At 39.2% G+C, this 20,393-nt stretch overlaps 2 long non-coding RNA genes across 4 annotated transcripts in view; both read right to left on the bottom strand.

Annotated features, from left to right (window-relative positions):
• Positions 1-20,393, bottom strand: part of LOC142059419 (uncharacterized) — a 443,822-nt gene that overhangs the window by 350,135 nt on the left and 73,294 nt on the right. The gene's annotated exons all lie outside the window — the stretch shown is intronic.
• On the bottom strand, positions 2,766-3,855 carry LOC142058380 (uncharacterized). Of its 3 annotated transcripts, none has more exons than XR_012660947.1 (4): positions 3,767-3,854; positions 3,643-3,673; positions 3,247-3,546; positions 2,766-2,980 (listed from the first exon to the last, which is right to left on the bottom strand). It is a non-coding gene; the product is annotated as an uncharacterized LOC142058380 (long non-coding RNA). The 3 variants fall into 3 exon arrangements; XR_012660948.1 differs by having other exon boundaries at positions 3,643-3,690; positions 3,767-3,843; XR_012660946.1 differs by lacking the exon at positions 3,643-3,673 and having other exon boundaries at positions 3,767-3,855.

Below are 20,393 nucleotides of genomic sequence, written 5' to 3'. Positions count from 1 at the left end.
ATTTCTGGAATTTACTATTTAACATGTTCAGAGACTCATTCTGCAGATGTTGAAATACCATTTTTCACCTCATTAGTACCAATTAAACCATGTTTTTGTACTTAGGAAAACACAGCACGAACTTCAAAGAAAAAACAGCAGCCACGTAAAGGAACCTTTTAAGTTTGTGTAATTGAAAAATGTTCAGATTTCTAGAAAATGAATTAAAAGAGATTAACTCTTCATAAATAGGATGTGAAATACGAAGCAAACCAAGATTTCAAATGTTAGTTCTGCTCCAGCTGAATTATTCATTGTGAACCATATTCTTGTGAATTTAGTCCTCCCTCTTATCACAAATTTTCCAGGAATTGACCATAATTTTATTCAAACATTCATTACCTCCAAGTATGTGCTGAATGTTTTATGCCAGCGTATTTCAATCCTCAGAATGTTTGTAAAATCTTCACCTCGGTACCACACTACTTTGTTATTTCTGGAATGTTTGGCCAACTTAATTTTATAATAATGTTTCTAGTGCTCTGATGAGACGACTAAAATGGTTTAAACAAGAGAATAACAAATAATGAACACTGAATAGTACGTAATAAAGCACCAGAGCAGATTTCTAGACAGAAAAATTCAAGCAAATATTTAAGGCATAGCTATAAGAGTGGAACACTAATATGTTTAAACTTAATCACTGCCTCAACTCACGAGTAATTTGGTATTTCTATGTCTGTCCACTGCTTTACCTCTTGACTCGTTAATGAACTTGAAGCTGTATTTTCAAAGGTGCTTACATATCTAAAGATGAAAACAAGGTTAGGAAAGGATTTACGCAGGCATATAGATCCCTTGATTCAAAAATGTTTTCAAAAAGCCTATTTTGGTGCTTTTTTACATCACTGGGCACCTAAACAAGCTTAAAGATCTGATCTTTGTGTGTCCTACACCTCTCAGTGCCTGATTTCTTCATATTTGATGACTAATAACAGCTCTGCTGAGCACGTCTGGAGAATATAGTTAGGTTATGCATAGACAGGATAAACACTGGCTCTTGATCCACTACAGATTGACACAGTGCTGAAAGAGGAGAACAAAATTATGCCAAACTATGGGCAGAATACAGCAGCTCAGTTCATCACCTTCTTTCATCACCAGGCTTTCACCAGGAGTCAGACAGAGGTGGCACATTTCTCCTGCTATTTTAAAATTAAATGCTAAAAGTAAGTTGAAAGGATAATCGGAAGGATTTCACTACATGAGACTTCCTTTGAATATACAATAATCTATTCCTGTGATGGCAAAAAAAAAATAAATAATCTCTCTGCTTGATAAAAAGTAACTTCACTGACCTTCAGTAGGCATCGGTTGAAAAGATGAGGATGAAGCTCCATTTCCCCCAAGGTATTCTTAAATGTAAGACTAATTGTACATGGAAATAGCATTTATGGCGACTGTTTCTCCAATTATGTGACAGCTGGACTAAAAGGCTTGCTTTACCAAACGAGGCGTATATGGAAAATTAAAGTAAAACCCAACACAAACATTTTGAGTTTGCCCCAGACCTTGCAGCAACCCACGCATCAACACACTGTTACACCCCTCTGAAGTTCTAAGAAGCAGCAATTGCCTATGAAAAGAGTGAGAGAAAGGGGATGCGTTCAGCATTTTGCTTTATCTCCGTAAATATAGGTCATCTTTCTAATATAACCTCATTTGAAAACCTCTGTCACAAGCTCCCTAAAACCAGACACAATGTCAAACTACCAGAATAAGCACGTATGTCAGAAACACAGTCCTGGTCTTATACTGTAACATTCAACAATAAAGCTCCAAGCAGAGATTTACATTTTCCAGAAAATACTGCCATACTTTAGTTTCATTTTGCTTTGGATTAGAATCAGAACTAAAGTTTTTAAAACACACATTTTTATATACATTCGTTTTATCTCATTCTGGGGCATTGTACCTCAGTAACACTGAAAAACTGCTGAACTTCATATATAGGCTGTACCTGTGATATTGGACATGTACAAGGTGAAACGAGTAGTACATTAACAAGTACTTCAGAATAAAAACCAAAGCAAAAGGAGTCAAGATGGAAAAAATAGTTGAAATATTTCAACAATATCAAAAAATTAAATTAGTGGAGTCACCATCCCTGGGGGTATTTAAAAGACACATAGACAAGGCACTTCAGGGCATGGTTTAGGAGGCCTAGGGGTGTTGCGTTGGCGGTTGGACTTGATCATCCTAGATGTCTTTCCCAACCTTAATGATTCTAGGAGTTAGCAGCATCTATTTTGACTTTTTATGCAATCCTATGACCGGTTTCTGTCTAAGAAAACTGCATTTGCTGAAGGTTTGCTTAAACTGAGCCAGCACAGAAAGGAAACTTCAGAATTAAACACCCTTGAAAGCTCCCTGCTACCTTCTGTCAGACAGTGCGTCTAAGGAAGCGCAGCCCCACTATCCATGCTATGGCCAGAGTGGCAACCGGAAAACATCGGTGTTCCACAAGAAGGATGGACAAGGAACATCCAGAACTGAATTCCAGGAATGTCTGCAATCCAAATACGCTGTTGCGTTCAAGCAATACTTTGATGAGACACTCTACCAATAGTTCAGAGAAGAAAGACCTGAGAGATGCACTCGAGGTCAGAGGTGATTAAAGTGTTACTTCAAAGTAACCAGTAGTACTCGTTTAATAGAAATTCTGTTGACACTGACTTTCCAAACAAAATCAGTGTCGCATACTAAATTACTATTCAGAATCCACGTAATTTTAAATTAATATTTATTGGAAACCAGTAAGACAAACACAGGGGCGCTTATGATCATTAAAAGAATTCCATTGTAACAGAGGTGAAAAAGAAGGATCTGCTAGGGCAACGTGAGACAGCCGCAGCGCTGTGAAAGACATCAGTGGGATTTAACAGCAAGAAAGAAGAAAATCCGACTTCTTCTATTATCTTTCGAAGCTGAGGTAAGATATCTGCAGAATGGTAAAAAAAAAAAACAACAGTCTACACATGAGTCAAAGAATAGAAATCAAAATAACTGCCAAACAAGAGTGAAATGAAGAACATGGGGACGGCAGGAGAAGGATGCAGAAGAAAAAACGTGAACATTGTAGAAAGCTGCAGAGAATGACAAAGCCTCAGAACAGCCGCTGTTCTTCTGAGAATCTGAGAATGCTCTTCAGTGTGATGAAAAATCATAAAAACCCCAATTTTACACTAGAAAAAAAAAATCACACACCTCATACTGAGAGCACTAACTGGAGTAATCAGTGGAAATCCAAATAGGTGTGCAAGAAATGACAACGAATCAGCCATTCCTCCTGCTTCCAGAAAAGGCTGGCCGTGCCACTTCAGCACTGCGGAATGCTGCACCCCTCGCAGGCAGAAGGGGCTGGTTTCCCTCTGTTTATAACCAACTACCACTGCGGCTCGCAGGGTTATACAAGTCACACAGGAGTACGAATGACAGATGATGGATGTGGATTGATACAAGTTGACAGCATGACTCATTCTGCATCCATAATGCTCTATTGTTTCCCTGAAGAGAGTTTAATCACAGGATCTTTTAAACATGGAGAAAAACAAATTCAAAAGAAAAAAAAAATCATTGTGTAGTTTTTAATAATGTCCTTACTTATTTCCTCACTGCCATTTATCACAGGACCCTGTAAATATAAAGGAACTAATAAAACCAAAAATCATACAAAACTGTTGAAGAAGTAAGGACATTATCAAATATAACTATGGATTTTCCTTACTGTTCATTCTTTCTTCATGTTTCCAGAGTCCTTTCCAGGCTCCTGTAATAAGTGACAGTAAAGAAAGATCGAAGAAGAATTGGGAAGGAGAGCTAAGCTTGCTGTATGAGCTTAAATATTAACCACAGTAGTTTCCTGTCTAGTACAACAGTCACTGTCAACCACTCCATCCTGAGCATGCCTGTACATAACCATTATATTTTCAGAGTTGTGTGACATCATTTTCATCTAAGAATTATTTCTTACAGGCTACTAGATTGCATCGCCACTGCTTAGGGCATTCAGAGACAATTGGCTCCACTTGTCAGAAAAGTGAATCATCCTCTTCTGCTGCTTTGCAACAGTGCCTGGCTTAATGTATCACACATCTCCAAGCACTCTTCTCTCTGGAACCTACTATAATCAACTACCTCTATATGTAAGTGTTTATTCCTAACGCTTGCATAAGATTATCATCATTTTTCCTTTCACCACAATTTACTGTGCTCATCACGCAAATCCATACCACCTCTGGACAGTACCAGGACTTACACAATCTTCACCTGCTCTTTCTGTTCCTCTCTGACACCTTGATTATTTTTGTCCAGACTGATTATTAAACAAAGGAAATATTTATTTGTACAGAAATTAATGGATTTACAAAAAGAAGTGAACTGCAATGAATACTATCGGTAAGGTGTTATCCCCCAATCTACAGTACTAATCGGCTACAAACATTGGTCCCATTCCAAATATTCTTGCAGATCTTTAACATCGTGACTGCATTGATGACAAATAAATTCTTCATACTTACAAATGAGGATTGCAGTTCAACAAGTGAGTGTCAACACTTTTGCAAGCGAATTTTCTTGGGGTGAAGAGAAGGGAATTAGCCTAGACCCACTGAGGGTGTTCACCTTCTTTATGGCATCAGAAAGAAGGTCCAGAAGCCTACCCTTGATCAGATGCCTTATTTTACACGGTTTAAGTAAGATAACCCCGTTCTAAAACCCACACGTATAAGCGGTAACTTCCATTTGTGGCCACCAAAATAATCACTTGGTTTCAGCACGCATTTACAGTTTCTTATTAAATTGCCTAAAAGAATTATTTTTTCAGGCATTGTTTTATCCCAAGTGACCCTCGATAAATTCAGTAACAGTTTTACTATTGACTCAAATGGGAGCAGAGTTAGACCTATACAGCATGGATGTTATTTTCTTTGTTAATACTTCTTTACAGAATACTCCAGAGAAAGAAATAGTCTTCCTTTTCAGGCAATGAAAATACATGGGTTTAATTCCTGTCTGAAGTACATCCAGTACTATCCCCACAAAATTCTGTAAATTCCATAAACATGACTAAATGAATACGGCCTCATACACCTGCAACAAGCAATCCATCGAGGCAGAAGTGTGTAGAGTTCACAGTTTTTAATCCAATGATCTCAGTAGTGACACTAGCATAAAGCAGATGTGAGAAAGCTGGGATTAAAGCTCGTTACCCATCAGAGCCCCAGACTAACATTGATCAGTGGCACTTTTTCTTGACCAATTTATGGTCATTGGCTTATGCAACTGATTATCACCTTAAATAAACCTCCTAACAACAATTAATTCCTAGAAACAAGTCCATTGCCGATTGATTGTAGTCACAATAGGGGATCACTTAAAGAACATTAGCTACAAGAGAACACATATTAAGTTTCTGTAAGTTTAAATATAATGAATTTGACTGTTCGCACATAAACACCACTCCTGCTGCAATTTCACTCTGCCAGCATCCACAACCACATATAGGGATGGCTCTACAAAAGTAACTCACTAACGAGTTGGAAGGATCCTCCTCCCATCCAGTACTTCCTCTTCAGAGTAATGCACACGGAGATACAACAATTGGGTATCAGTGTGGTCTGCCTAAGGAAAAGATATCGAAGGAGACTTGGAAAACGAAAGGAAGCAAGCACATCATTTTCAGAGTCTCTTTAAAGCAAGTCTTTAAATAGTCTCTGAGAATTTTAAGTCTTCTCTTTCAGTAGGAAACTGGAGAATTCTGTTCAAAATAAAAGGGCTACAAACATAACAAATACCTGACAACATACAAATCATACCAGGGTCGTTTAAGTCTAGTCCATTTCTGACATGAACCAATATCAGTACTGTAGTAAAAAAAAGGAGAGAAGGAAGAACTTAAAATATTCAAAGAATAATGATGCAATAGCTGTTCTACAACCTCAGTTTCTTATTAATTCCAGATAATTGCCATCCAACTTGAAACTTGAACCAGAAGATACACGCTCCATCTCATACAAGTTCGATTACAAAAAAAAAAAACCACAAACCAAAGGAAACGTTATGAACTCAGTCCCTTGCATTTACAACTCTTCTGGTATCTAATTACTACATTTGTAATCTATGCAAGGAATCACGTACCTCACCACAAATGCCTAAATGCAACCTTGATTTTATACTGGAAGCTAAACTTTCTCTCAGTTTCTTGCACTTCTAACCCACCTAATCACAAACAGATCACCCTTACGAAAACCTACATCTTTTTGAGCCTCCTCTTTATCATATGGCTTAAATACATGCCACAAAGCATTTCCACCAGGTTTCAGGTTGTTGCATTTGAATTCCATTTGGCATCCCTTTTTCTCTTGTATTTTAGTAATTGGAATAATTAGAAATACTTTTCAACCCCAGGTAAAAATTACTGCTGTTCCATCTTAGTTTATACCTCCAGTCTAAGCACTGACCTTGCTGCAAATCTAAGCCTTCACAGATTCTATAATATCTCTTCTGAGATAGAATGAGACACCTGTATACAGTATTTAGGTGACAAGATACCACTGGTTTATATAATACCCCTATATTTTCAGGGTTAATTTGTAGCTTTTTATTATTAAAACATAACACCCTCTGTGACTGTAACTGACAATAAGGAATGAGCAGATACACTTACTGAATTGCATAAAGTAATGCCAGCGTATTTTTTCCTCAGCGTTATAGATAATTGAATTAAGCTATTAATCAGTAATTTACCAGGCACACGACTTCAAAATACACAGAAAGACAGAATATGAATATATTTAACATGAACATTATGGCTGACATTTTTCAAAAGCCGTTCAAGTTTTTTTTTCCAATCCCATGGAAATTGAGAGTAAAATTCCTATGGATTTCCACAGGAGCTAGGTTTGAAAAACTCCCTTACAACACAAGCCATATCTGCTGCATGTGAGCAGACCAGTAACGCAGCAAATACCACGGAGCAGTGGAGTGGCCATACTCAGCGAGCGCAAGGCACGTTGAACTTGACCATGCACAGGAAACCAGCTCACGCACGGTGTATCACTGGATTCCTGCTCTCTTCAGGGGAAATACATTTATTATTCTTTATGAACCATTCAACCAGCCTTACATTAAGAGACAAGTAAATGGCTATAAAGTGGTGAATTTGCCACTGTACTTTCACAGAGTGTGCCTGAGCTTACTGAAAATGCAAAATGCACTGAATGAGGGAAAACAAATCTATTTATGACAGAGAAATATTATACCGTCTGTTTATTCTTTCCCTGCACATTTCCTTGTTACCTACATTTCACAAAACACTACCGATCTTATTGACTACAGATTTAGCGTGAACCAGGTTGTACCCTGCTTTTATGTAGGTATGAGCACAGCAGGAAAGATGTCTTCTTTTTGGAGTTGCACCGCGTACTCTCCAAGTCATCGTTCCTACATCCAGGTGTGAATAGATTCTCCTGCCCTTCTACACCAGGGCAAATTTTCTGAAGAGTGCAAAAAGGAAGAGGAGGCAGGGCACCAGGGCCGGTGTCTGCAGTTACTTGGCTCAGCAGAGATGCTACCTATGACAGAACGGGCCTAGGAACATTACGCACCATTTTTGGAGCTGTGTATGAAATCAGGGTGCTACTGCGTTTCTCACTATCCTGGGCTGACTATGAGATTACTTCTCTTCTAAAAGAGTGGAAGGTTGATGAGCTCAGTAAGAAACATGGGGGGGCATCATGTTTGTTTGCAGAACAAGATACAGGGCTTTGTTATCCTGGACTTCTGAACAGCAGCTTTTCGACATTCCCTTTTCAGCAAGGGAAAAAAGCACCTGCTAAAGACCATGAAACACTCCACTCACCTTTTTTATGGTTAACACACAATATCAGCACATAAAGGCAAATGATAAGTGAACATAATTTTATAGATACGATTAAGTTGTTCTTATCAAAGGATAAACCCTCAACTTTCACATCCTTCTTATAATCCAGATACCAACGGACCAGACTTCCACACATGGTTAACTTGCTCATCTTAAATTCACTAAGGGAAGCTATTTTACCTGGCCCTCCCTGCCCTTCTTCCCCCAAACACTTGATTTTTTTACGGCCATATATGGGAGATGAAGCTTCCTTTATGAAAGACAATGCATGATAAAAATTGGTCACTGAGGTCTTATCACTTCATTAAGGAAACTACAAATGGAGAGCCACTTAAATATTCACAGTAAAGCCACTTAAATATTCACAGCATGCCTGTTTCATATATATAAACGTGGCCTCCAGTGAGCATCTATTTGCATAGAAACATTGTCCGCACAAGTGAGATTCTTGCTTTGTATTCTACAAATCTGTGTTTCAGAAATTTATTCTAGAATTTACTGTCTGCAAATGAACACTGGTCTGCCACCAAGTTATTTTTACAGTCTATAGTAATAACAGTCCAGCTGTAGCGCTGCAGACTTAATCCAGTAGGTGTGAGGAAAAAAACTTGCTCAAAAAAATCTGAGCAAAAGCACTGCAGTTTGATAATTAGCATTCCACTTTGCACGTGGAACTGCACATCGTTTGATCCAACTCTAATATTCACACTGACGGAAGCCACGGGCAGTGCAGAATTACACTAATTTAAGGCTAATGCAAGTAAAAGAATAAGACCCAACCTCTAGAACATGCACTGACACACTTGCATATGCTCAAGAGCCTACTTTATTATCCTGTGGCTGTCCCTGAAGTCCCCTTTCATAACATTCAACCTTGCAAGCACAGAAACCTCTTTAGTTGAAGAACTTGATTGTAAACTAATAAATAATAAAATCTAATAGAATAATATCCTAGAGCAAAACTGCTGAGCCCTCAAAACTTGCCTTTTTCCATCTGCTCTAAAGGCTTTCATTTGCTTCCCCTCTGTGCCTCCCAAAAAAAAAAGAAGAAACGTCATCAAAATGAGCAATAGCTGTTTACCAAGCGTCGGGTATGTTCAGTGGCCCATTGCACGGGGAGCGCTCCCCAGCACTGATTTCAGTAGCTCCAAGGAGACTCTTCTGGCATGGCATACAGCAGCAGCAAAAAATGTTGCATGACAACTATCACAGCCTTGAGACTGCAGAATTTTGCTCGTTCCCGATTTTCACCTCAGCAACAGGTAGAGTATTTAAGAAAGCCCATTCATTATCGTGTTTTTGCACGCTTGTTAGGCCCTGCCCCAAAGCTATTCCCACGCAGGACCAAATGAAACATGTGGCAGGTTCTGTCTCCTGCTACAATCTGCAAAAGTTATAGGCCCATTTGTAAAGCAAAGGAATTTTATCTAATAGCCAGGAAGGATTCTGCCCCTACTGCTCTGACTACACGGTTGTTCCAGGGCCCAATTTCTCTGATTGTTAGAAACAGTCATCCGGGTTCCTACATAAGCATACGAATTAATACATCGTTTATACCCATTAGTTCTCCTGCAAGAAAGTCCTGATGTTGTTTTGACTGTGATTGCCCCTGCCGCAAGAGTATAATTAATTTAGTAAGAGATGGGGTTTTGTTTCCTGTTTGCTGAATAGGTCTCAGTTAAGTACTGGGAATTCTCTGAGGAGCTGTAGGACTCCCATGTTTACTGCTTACCATGTCTGCAGTTCTGTGAAACGTCCAGGTTGCATCAGCATGAAGCAATAGGCTGCCTGTGCCAATCCTGGAAATGACATAGCAATAGCAGTTTCTAAGCCAGCCTAAGGTTTTTCTCCGTAACATCTACTTGACACAAAAAAATCATATCTTTTTCTAAAACCGTTATTGGTGGCTAATAAATTTCTGCCACATCAATCACAAAACTGTACAGAGTTAACTGGGGTTTATGCAATTTTGCTGTGGTTTTGCTTCTTGTGTCAGCCCTTTGCATGAGAGCACTGATGTAGCCTTGTTAAGCAACTTCAGTGACACAGAGCTCAGTTCATTAAAGAAAAAGTCATGTTTCACATTAACTTATAGCAAGTAGGAATTTCTCATAGCCAGAAACGTATTTTTTTCCTTATTAAATCACGACTCATCCTTTCTTAGCACACTGAGCATCTGCAGTGAACAACAGCATTTGCAAAACAGGAACAACTAAGAATCAGGACAAAGCAGAGAAAACCATACTTAAAATCCTTTCCTGCTTTCTCTTTTGAACAGTTAACCTAAAGAAAAAAAATAATCAGGTATCATGATAGATCTGTATTTTTTATTTAAGCAAAATTCTCACTGAAATCAACACAAGACATTTCAGCACAGCATGTGTACACCTTGACATATTATATTGAAGCAGCAAAACAGAAGTCTTGAAAATGGAACTGATTGCTCCATACTGAAGACTATGCTTGAAAAAAATTGCCTAAATACATAATTGCATCACTAATACTACTGATATTCACATGTCCAGTATCTCTGGTAAAAAGTCCTCCACAGTCATGGCCTCCTTTTCAGCTCTGCCCAACGTCACTGCAACCAGTAGGATTTCTACGGCAGCCTTTCACCACCGCTCCTCAAGCAAGTGGAGCCTCAGCTACATTACAAAGAAAGGACCCACCTTCACTTCTAAAAAGCCCTAATATTGTTAACAAAGGACAGGAATGACTTCTTTTACATTCTGAGAAAGACTGTATAGGCTGGGTTTACCACTTCACCTCCATGATGCAGGACATATCTTATCCTGATAGTAATATCTGCAGCACAACAGCAACTCCACTGAATTTTGCTCTCTTGTTACTAGATTTAAGGCCCAGCTCATCCAAAAGGACTTGGAATGAGTTGACATGTTTTTACTTTTTTGTATTATCTGGCAATTCTGGTGTTTCTACAGAAGTATATAAATATTTATGTAACAGGTTTTACAAATTATTTATAACAACACAATTCTGACATGACTACAGCAATGCAGGTTTGTATAGATAACCACAGGTTATAATTTTGTGTAAATCAAACTAAGACTACAGAGGAGGAACAGTGGTATTTCCTACCATTGGTAGCACAGAATGTTAAAATATGAAGGGGACTTTGCATCATCATTTCAGTAGATCACTGCTGGTAGGAATAAAATAGAAACCCCCAAGCTGGAGCAGGCACTGAGTCCTGCCGGGCGCCTGGTTGCAGGTCTTTAGGTGGAGAAAGATCAAAACAGCTGAACAGTGGAGAATAAGGCAGGGGGCATCTGCTCAGAAAGGAAAGGACTGAGAGCAAGAGAGATGCTTTTATTCTAAGAAGAGGGAGGAACAAGACGAGGAGATGAGGAGAAAAGATAAAAGATGTGAGAAGAAAAAAGTATGAAAAAATAAGACATGGGGAGGCAAGAAGGAAAAATATAAAGTACGGAAAAACAGGGAAAACATAGGGAAAAGCACAATTTTATAGATTATTATATTTCTGTCAGGCATTTTATAATAGCATAATTTTAGAGGGAATTAGACAAAATTTAACATCTACTAACCCACACTCCAAGTATTTGTGAGGCAGACTTATACTGGTACAGGAACTAAAAATATGAACTCCAACAAACTAGCTGTTTTGGTGAGCTATGCTGTCACGAGTACAAATGCCTTACTACAAAGAAATAACGCAGGAATAGACCACTATTCTAGTTAGTGTAATCTACATACCTGCTCCATATCTGCAACAGTTTGTTGATTCGCCTTTCACCTTTTTTATTAAAAGCTCACCTGTAAAAGAAGGCTGACGATAAACACGCATATGCCAAAATATCTGTTTTCCAGTAAAAGAGTGAAGTTACCCAGACACTTTCAGGACAGAGGTTTTGGTGCAAGTTACACACTAGTTTATGTGTTCATTACCATAGCGTTCTCTCACAAATCGGACTCGTTCTGAAAAAGCGAGCTCTTCTCCACTTCCCTGGTGATTTGGCAAGAAGTGAGTTAACAGCAAATACTTGGGCAGCAGGACTAAACTTTGCATCAGCCCACACTATCCACACAGGAAGATGCCAGGCCAGTAGTTTTGGTCATTGTAGAATCCAGCAATTATTATGAACAAATGTATAGGGAATATTGACATTCAGAACTAATACGTACGAAGCATTTCATATGCCCCATCTCACCATATATCTGGGCAAAAAAATTCCTCAGGCACTTACTGATGGTTTTGAAATATAAGCTACTTCGTTCATTTGCTCTGTTTCTCATTGTTCCTGATCCTGGATTTATTCACAGAAATATCAAGCCTAAAAATTTTCATAGGTGGTGTCCAGGAAGATCCAAAAATGTGTTCTGTGCATGTGTTATAAGCCTCTCTCCATTTATTCACCTCCTTTTTAAAAGCTTACTGCTGAAAAATGAAACAGAAGCAATAATGTGCGAGCTAGGTGACTAGTCACACACCATGAAAATTCAAAATGAGCAGCTCCCAAACAACCTAATCATGGAAATGTATTGGCTGAGCTGTCTGGCAAGTGCCTGTAAATTACAAATAGATCCCTAGAAATCAATAGCCATTTTCGAACAAACAAAAATATTTAAACTAAATTGATATTATAACTATCCTGAGCAGATCAACTATTTCTAACAGAAAGAACACAAATCAACAAGAGATGCAGATTCTATCCAAAAATCTGACCTCAACTTCTGAATCCAGAGCCATGCTCTCACACATCTGTTTTAATCAAAATGGAAGGCTTACTGCAGCAGCCAAAGCACACTCCTAGCTTCATTAGGAACAAGAAAATAAATACAAGAGCTGAAAACCTGTAAACCATGACTGTGGCTCTCCCAAGAGAAATCCTCTGCAATGGAGAAGCTGCACAGGGGAGTAGGGGGTGGCACCCCACAGAAAAAAAGGGTTGTTTTTTTTTTCAAAATACTATCTTAAACACCTTCCCTTTTTTAATTTGGACTGATAATCTCTGGCTTGTGATCTTCTTCATATCTTTAGAAATATAATCAACATATTCAATGTTTTAGAAACTATGTACATAGTCCACAAGGTACAAGAGTAAAACCTTAAATATGCAAATTTTGTAGCTACAGCCCAGTTGCGCCGCACCCGTGGTACTTTACTACATTCTGCAGAGCCCCGGCCACATAATTCTCCCATTTGTTCAGGAAGAACTTTGGCACAACTGTTCTCGGCTGTGTCAGGAAAGGAAGAACGGCTACGGCTTATTATTTACCAATACAGCTAACTATCTTCCCATGGATAACCAAGAGTCTTGTTGACACAAAGGTGTTACTGAATTCAGCTCTTCAGGGATAACTGCATTACGAACGAGGCAGCATACAGCTTCAGACTTGTATTTGTTCTTGAAAGATAAATCCTCAAGAATAAGAAAGGGCCAACCACTCAGATGAAGGGATCGCATCTCAATAACCCAAAATGACTGTTTTGTCCACTTTACCATGTGGACTCATTGCTGAGATTTTATTCTCTCCTACATAAGTATACAAAGCTTATAAAGTAACTATTTTTCTTGCCTTTTTTTTGACCCTTCTACTTTCAGCAACCTCAGCATGAGTAATTGCCTGGTTTGCTAGAGGAACAGTTACCATCCCTGACTATGCCCAGCTATTTTGTCACAAGGAAAGACCTTCTCAGCTTTTTTGTCAGTTCAGTAAAAAATAATGAAACCAATAAGACCAATTTACACGCAGTTTGGCTCTAGTACAAAAAAAAATGTGCTGCCTCCTTTGATGTAATCTATTCTGCTATAAGACAACATTTCTTTTCTTACTGTTGCTTTCAGGTGTCACCTTTTCCTCGTGTATCTTTGTTTCAGAATCTTTTTCTTTAGGTGCAATAAGTTATTTACATGCTTTATTAGGAATATCCCTAAACTGCACATACAGTGCAGCGCACTTCAAAAATGAAATGAACGAAGCATACTCCAGCTAGGCCATACTTTCTGCTCTTGTAGGCGAACAGACTGCAACGGCATGACACAGGCAGCTGAGCAGGACCGAGTAGGGCTGGATGAGGGTTAAGCATCCACTGGATACGGCAGTCTCCACAGTTACACGCTTGTTGCAACACCCTAAAGAAAGTAGTTGGGAAGATAATTTTGCTCTGATTTTCTTCTTTATGAACAGTGTGTTCATACTATGCAACTCAAAGCTAGATCACAGAATCCCAGAACGGTTTGGGTTGGGAGGGACCTTCAGAGCCCACCCAGCCCAGCCCCCCTGCAGGGAGCAGGGATGTCTTCAACCCGAGCAGGTCGCTCAGAGCCCCGTCCAGCCTGGCCTTGGATGTTTCCAGGGATGGGGCATCGACCACAATGTTCTTTGTTTCCCAATTTTCCTTTCTAAAACTGCCCACACTTGAGTGGTTCCATAAAAATGTATTTTTACAGATATGTCAAGGACACACAGTTTTCAGTGGGAGCTAAAATACAAGCACAGGCCTTCAAGAAACTTTATTCCCAAATTCCATTTTCTGATGCTACAGAAAGCATTTACTGTCCCCAAAGAATTCAGTTTTATTTTAAAAAGTATATTCAGCTATCCATCTTTCCGAGAAGGGAATCTTCCATCTGACAAATAGTCTTACAGAACACCTGACATCTCATTTTCTTCCGCTGTATTTGTAGGTAGCTGCTGCAGTAAAAGCACAAAAGAGACCCACACACAAATCACTGTTCCTAAAAACAAACATTACAATGCTCAGGAACTTTTTCTGGACATTGGTACAAAGCAGAAGTAATCGAAAGAGCTATGCCTGGGAAAAAATTAGGCTCTAGAAAAAAAAATTAAAAAGCTTTCCCTTGCTGCAAAGGGAAAGCTAAAGGGTGGGGAGCAGGGAGCAATAGCACCACACTAAATTACAGGAGAAAAGCTGAGAAGAGATGCACTGCAGGAACTGATCAGCCGATCTACAAACGTCTCTGGAAACTTCATGCTTTGACTATAAAACCTGTTATCTTGCCTCTTCTTGAGGATAAGCATTCACACCTGGGGCCTCCCCTTTTTTCTATTTCTAGTTTTTTTGCTTTTCACCTCAGAGCCTCTCTTGATGCTTGTCTCTCCTGCCTTTTTCTTTTCCAAATAAAATGTTTCTTACACTTTAATTCTGGTTTCTTTTCAGGTTCTCAAGCATTCTTCAACATAATTGATTTTTGACAATTAATCCTCTAGGGACCAAATAAAGCAGTCCATGTGTTATAACTTATTAATTCCTTGCTTTAGGCCTTACCTCTTGAGAGAAAGAATTAAAAAAAAAAATCTGCTTTCTTAGTAAATGGATTGGATGACATATTAAAAGTGAAAAGCAGCGGAGGCTGCTGCTGCATGCTGCTGCTATGTGTCGTCCGATAGATAATTGTTCATAAAAACTCCCCTGGGATTCCAGTAGCCTGAAGCTGTGGATAAGTTAAGTGTTTGACTAAAAGTTTCTCATTTTTATGCCTTAGTCTCAATTATCTACAGAACATAATGATAATTTTCCTTTACACCTTTACACTTGTTATTGGTGAGAGAAGGAATAATTATCATTCCCTAAGAGGAAGTTTCTAGCTTGGTAGTGTGGAAGCAACTTGCCACACACAGCGATATCGCCCCTTCTCAGCGTCTGCCTGCCCCACTAGCACACAGCGGAACTGCAGCAGAATTATCCAAAGATGATGTCGTTTTCCCCAGTAGATCACAGTCAAATATGGTCATATGGCAAAACACCTCATTCTTTTACGTTTCCCATCCCTCCGGTGGTTGAATATGAGTATGCATTACATTTGTATACCCAACAGTTTTGAAATAGCACCACTGCTATGGTAACCACTATTTTTCAGGCAAGGATAGTGATTTCTTACTGGTCCACCATTCTCCTCCTTATGAGGCTACCTGCTGATACGTTATGCACCAGTCGCACACGCTTAGCGTAAGCGCCCCTAAGGACCGCTCTAGCTCAGGCTGATGACACCGCAGAGCCTGAGAATGAAATCGGATCTTTTATTTCCTTTACAGTTTATTATCATTAAGTTACTTCTAATTTTTATAACTCTACCACACGGGCTGATTAAAAAGAGAATACACTTTCAGGAGATGTAGATTACTCAAAAAAAGGTAGATATAAAAAAGAAAAAGGGAAGCGTCACATTAATTTCCCTCCCATCTGCAGTCACTTCTACTTGATATTCACACAGCTTTATATGAAACAAAACTGGCTGCTGAAGTCAGACAACACAGAACTTGTAAAGAACATCACAGTCTGTCTTAATTAAAACGTTGAAGAAAGGATGTGATGTCCTCCTTAATATGCTGCAAATAAATACAGCAGAGAATTAGAATATATCTAGCTTTCATGCCCGTGAAAGATTTTTCCAAACAATCTACAGAGAAGCGTAGCAGTTTTCCTTTTATGTCATCTGCGGTTTAACTTCAGGATGCGTGACTTCAAGATCACTGCCAAATACATCTGGCTTCTACAGAACTTTCAGTCAAATCAAATTTACATTATAAAGCAGCCTTTGTGCAACATTCTAGGGCACTAACAAATTAACTTTAAAAATAAATGCAGTTGCATATTAATAAGTCAAGACAAGTTTGTTCTATAGTTAGAAACGCACAGTCCTCATACAAATAGGGATTGAATTTAACAATCAAAGATCACACTAAATAAAAGTATGAGGGCCCAGACAAAATAAACGGCAAAGCAAAAGGGGTATCCTGGTGAAAAATTAACCAGGCTGCAGCTCAGGTAGAATGAAGACAAGCTCCGAGCGTAGGGGTGAATCAGTGTCAATCTACCTGGCTCTTGGCCAGAAGAGTTGAGAACCATAATCCGAGATTTTCAGAGAGACGTGCCTAATTTGGCTTAATTTATTATTCTGGGCTACAGGCTCACATCGACTCTTATCACGTTGGAGCTATCACTAAACAACACGCTATCATGTAATTAACATAACTCAAGAGAAACCCAGGATGGAAAAATAGATTAACTGATCTCAGGGCTGTGGTTAGTCTGGAACTGTAACCCGAGGTGCAAGGGTTTACATCTGCTCTGCACAAACACGAGCACCTGCTCGCTTCCATGACCCCAACTAACTCATATGCATAGAGATCTTAACTCCCTTCACAGCTGAAAAATACACACAGTTCGTGTAAATACACATACATACACAGACAAGAAGTTTTGTATTCAGGAAGACTCCAAAATAATAAGAATTTCTGTCATTATGATCCCTAGGAATGTCAGCTGTTAAAAAGTTTACTGGATGAGTCAAGAATAAACAATTTTAGTATTCAAATAAAAGAGAGCAGAGACACATGTAACCAACCTACCTATGATTTAGTATTTCTGCATGCAGAATGATCAATTCTAGAGCTTGAGTTTAAAATCCATAGCTACAGTCCCCCAAAATATTTAAGCAGTTGCTTAGTACCATGTAGGCGAGCAACCCTGTCAACTTCAAAGGTGCTATTCATAGATTTAATACACAGCATGTCTTGAAGAACATAGTCTTACACCATTTTAGATATGTCTCTATTGCTATAATTAAGAAATTATAAGAATATAGGTCAACTGTTTAGGACCACCTAAATAATCACACATAGCATTTATAACCCTCCCTACTTACCATCTCCTGAGATGGTTTAGGATTTGAAATGATTGACAGAGCTGATTTTTTCCCCTTGCAGACTTTCTCCTTTCTTATTTTTACTATATCATCTAAGCAACGCCATCACCAGACACCTCATCACTAACGAGTCTCAATTTCAGCACTGTTAATATTACAGACCTACATTACTGTTCAAAAATCAATACGCTGAAACCCTGAGTATTGAGCTTCTAGAGACCAGATTCAAAAAAGACAAACTTTTTCTGTACTTTTTGTTAACTTATGAATGTCAGCCTGCTGCCTGAGCGGTGCTGCGGACATTAACAAACCCCAGTGTTGCCACACAGAACTTTTAAGGAAACTTTGCTTCTCCGCTTGCTGCAGAGCGTAACTTTGTGCTCATTGAGTCTTAAAGCAAAATAAACTCGGCGTTCACACAAGCGCCCCAAGGAATTCAGAGACAAATAGAAAGCATACATCATGCATACTGGCATCCTGGTTTTTCCTCCCTCTTTTCTTCCTGTTTTTCCCCTCATGATTGAGAATATTTACTAACTTCACAGGATTACTGCAGTCAGGGAAGAATGTACAAAAACACATCCTTCTCTGATGAGAACGGAGTCAGAGAAGGCTGTGCAGTCTCTGGGGACCAGAAAATCAACACAGCAGGGAACATGGCAGAAGCTAATAAAATACCCTGGCTGTGCTCCCCTCAGCCATTTCCCTTTAGTTAAAAGTGTTACTGAAAATATTTAAAAGCAACAAGCCATGCAGGCAATGTGCATACCCATGTGCACGGGCACAATTCCGAGCAATTACCTTGCTGTACACTTCAGTGAATGCATTTTTAACTACAATTTTTGTTCCTTCCACTATTCTAACTCATAGCACAGGAGGAGACAAAAAACCCACTCTGTAAGGTAGCAGCTGAAAAGACAGGTACGCTCAGGGATCTCTACTAGAAGCTGGGGGGAAAAAATAGACCCACCCAACCAGCAAAGAGATTACAGGTTAGCTGTCTACAAAGTAGGCTCCTGTTCTCTCAGGAAAAGAAGAGGGAGATCAGTAGAGCTTTGCAGATGTTTCTCATCTTCTCCCACCCAGCACGTGCAACAGGAACTTGCCAAACTATCAGCTTTGATATTCAAACTCTCACGTAGCAAAGCCTAACGTGCTCCGCTGCCAAAGCACATCTTCACATCGCAGGCTGGGGTAGGACCTACGCGCGCAGCCAGCCCTCAGAGACCACTCATCAAGGCAATTTTCTGCATTCTTTGCACACTCCTCACTTCTGTCTTCACCTCCTCCATTCTGCATGTATAGCTGGTTTTTTTTCTAAAACCCTTACCACTAGCCTTATCCTGATGGCAGCCAGAAGCTTTTTGTTGACTTTAGTAGAAACTCAGTCAGGCCTTTAACTTCATACTCAAGAGAAATAAATCACAAAGGAAAACAAAAGCTAATTTAAACAACCTTTGCCCTCTCCTTCACCAGTATGTTTACAGGGCTTGAACTTTCCCAAATAAACATAAGGATGCCTGTTTCGCCACATTCATTCAAGATCTGGCATGTAAGTACATTGGTTCAGAACGCATTGAAAGGTCCTCATCCAACAGAGCTAGAGTTGACATTGGTCGTTCTCATTAACTATCACAGGCTTTGGATCAGGCTTAGAGATACCACTGCTGAACAAAAGCCTACCAAGGAAGAACAGCATGAAACATGAAAGCAAACAGTACCTATTACCAGTCATCTTCTGACCTCAATGACTTTCTATTTCTATACTTGAAAAATCTCTTAAAAGGCTTTTCCCCAATTTCTTTCAATAAAAGCAAAATACATAGACCTTGCTACTTTTTTTTTTTATGCATAATGTGTTAGCAGAATTTGGTTCTCAGGTTAACACAGATAACGACCCAAGTCACTTTTACCTTTTCTACAAATATCTTGTGAACTGATTTATGTACTTGGCTATTAAGAGAAGTCTAGCACCCACAGATATGACTGAAAGCACAAGACACCACAGGCCAATCATCACACCTCAGGTAAGAGCCATTAGGAAAAAACAAAGAAGCTTTCAATAGGCCAGTATGTAGAGAGCTTGCTGGACTGCAGGGTGCTGACGGGGTTCATAAGGATTGCACATGAATTGCAACACAAGCATGATGATGCTTGTCTTGCATGAATGTGAAGTAGTATTCGTCTCACTTTTTCCACCTGTGTTTAACAATTTAAGACTCGTGAGAGGCCTAAAAAGACACGAGCAATCTCACCAAGGGTATATGCATCTCTGTAGATAAAACTTACACTCGTGACAGCTGACTTCAGGGAAATTCATTACAACAAGGCAAGAAAAGCTGCTGAGAAACAAGAACAAACAAGATTTTACAATGGGAATCATCTGGGATAAACACTGCGAATAGTAAAAAACTCCCAAGATAATGTATAACAACCCTGTAGAAATCAAAACAGAGACAACAACATCTGTGCTATGTGATGCTGGTGTTGGAGTCCACGGAGAGGGACTTACGGTCCCAAACATACCAAGCAGTGATTTCAATCTATTTGTACACACACATCATTACTGAAGTTTGTGTACTGAACGTGCAATGTAGTTGAAAACCTTTATTTCCAGCTAGCACTTGAAGAATTAAGACTGTCATTCAGTTAATACTAATTTAAAGTTACAAAACTTGCCGGCAAGAGCAAATTATCAGAACATTTGCCAAGCTATTTGGCTCATCGTTTTTGGCATGAGTCTTCCGCAGCCTGCGTCATTCAGATCAGTTAAAATGAAGAGACTCATTCACAAAGCATTGCTCTATTGAAGCAAA

The sequence above is a fragment of the Phalacrocorax aristotelis genome, chromosome 6, assembly GCF_949628215.1.
Source record: "Phalacrocorax aristotelis chromosome 6, bGulAri2.1, whole genome shotgun sequence".
NCBI lineage: Eukaryota > Metazoa > Chordata > Aves > Suliformes > Phalacrocoracidae > Phalacrocorax > Phalacrocorax aristotelis.
The sequence above is the reverse complement of the archived record's forward strand: the minus strand, read 5'-3'. Positions and strand labels throughout refer to the sequence as shown.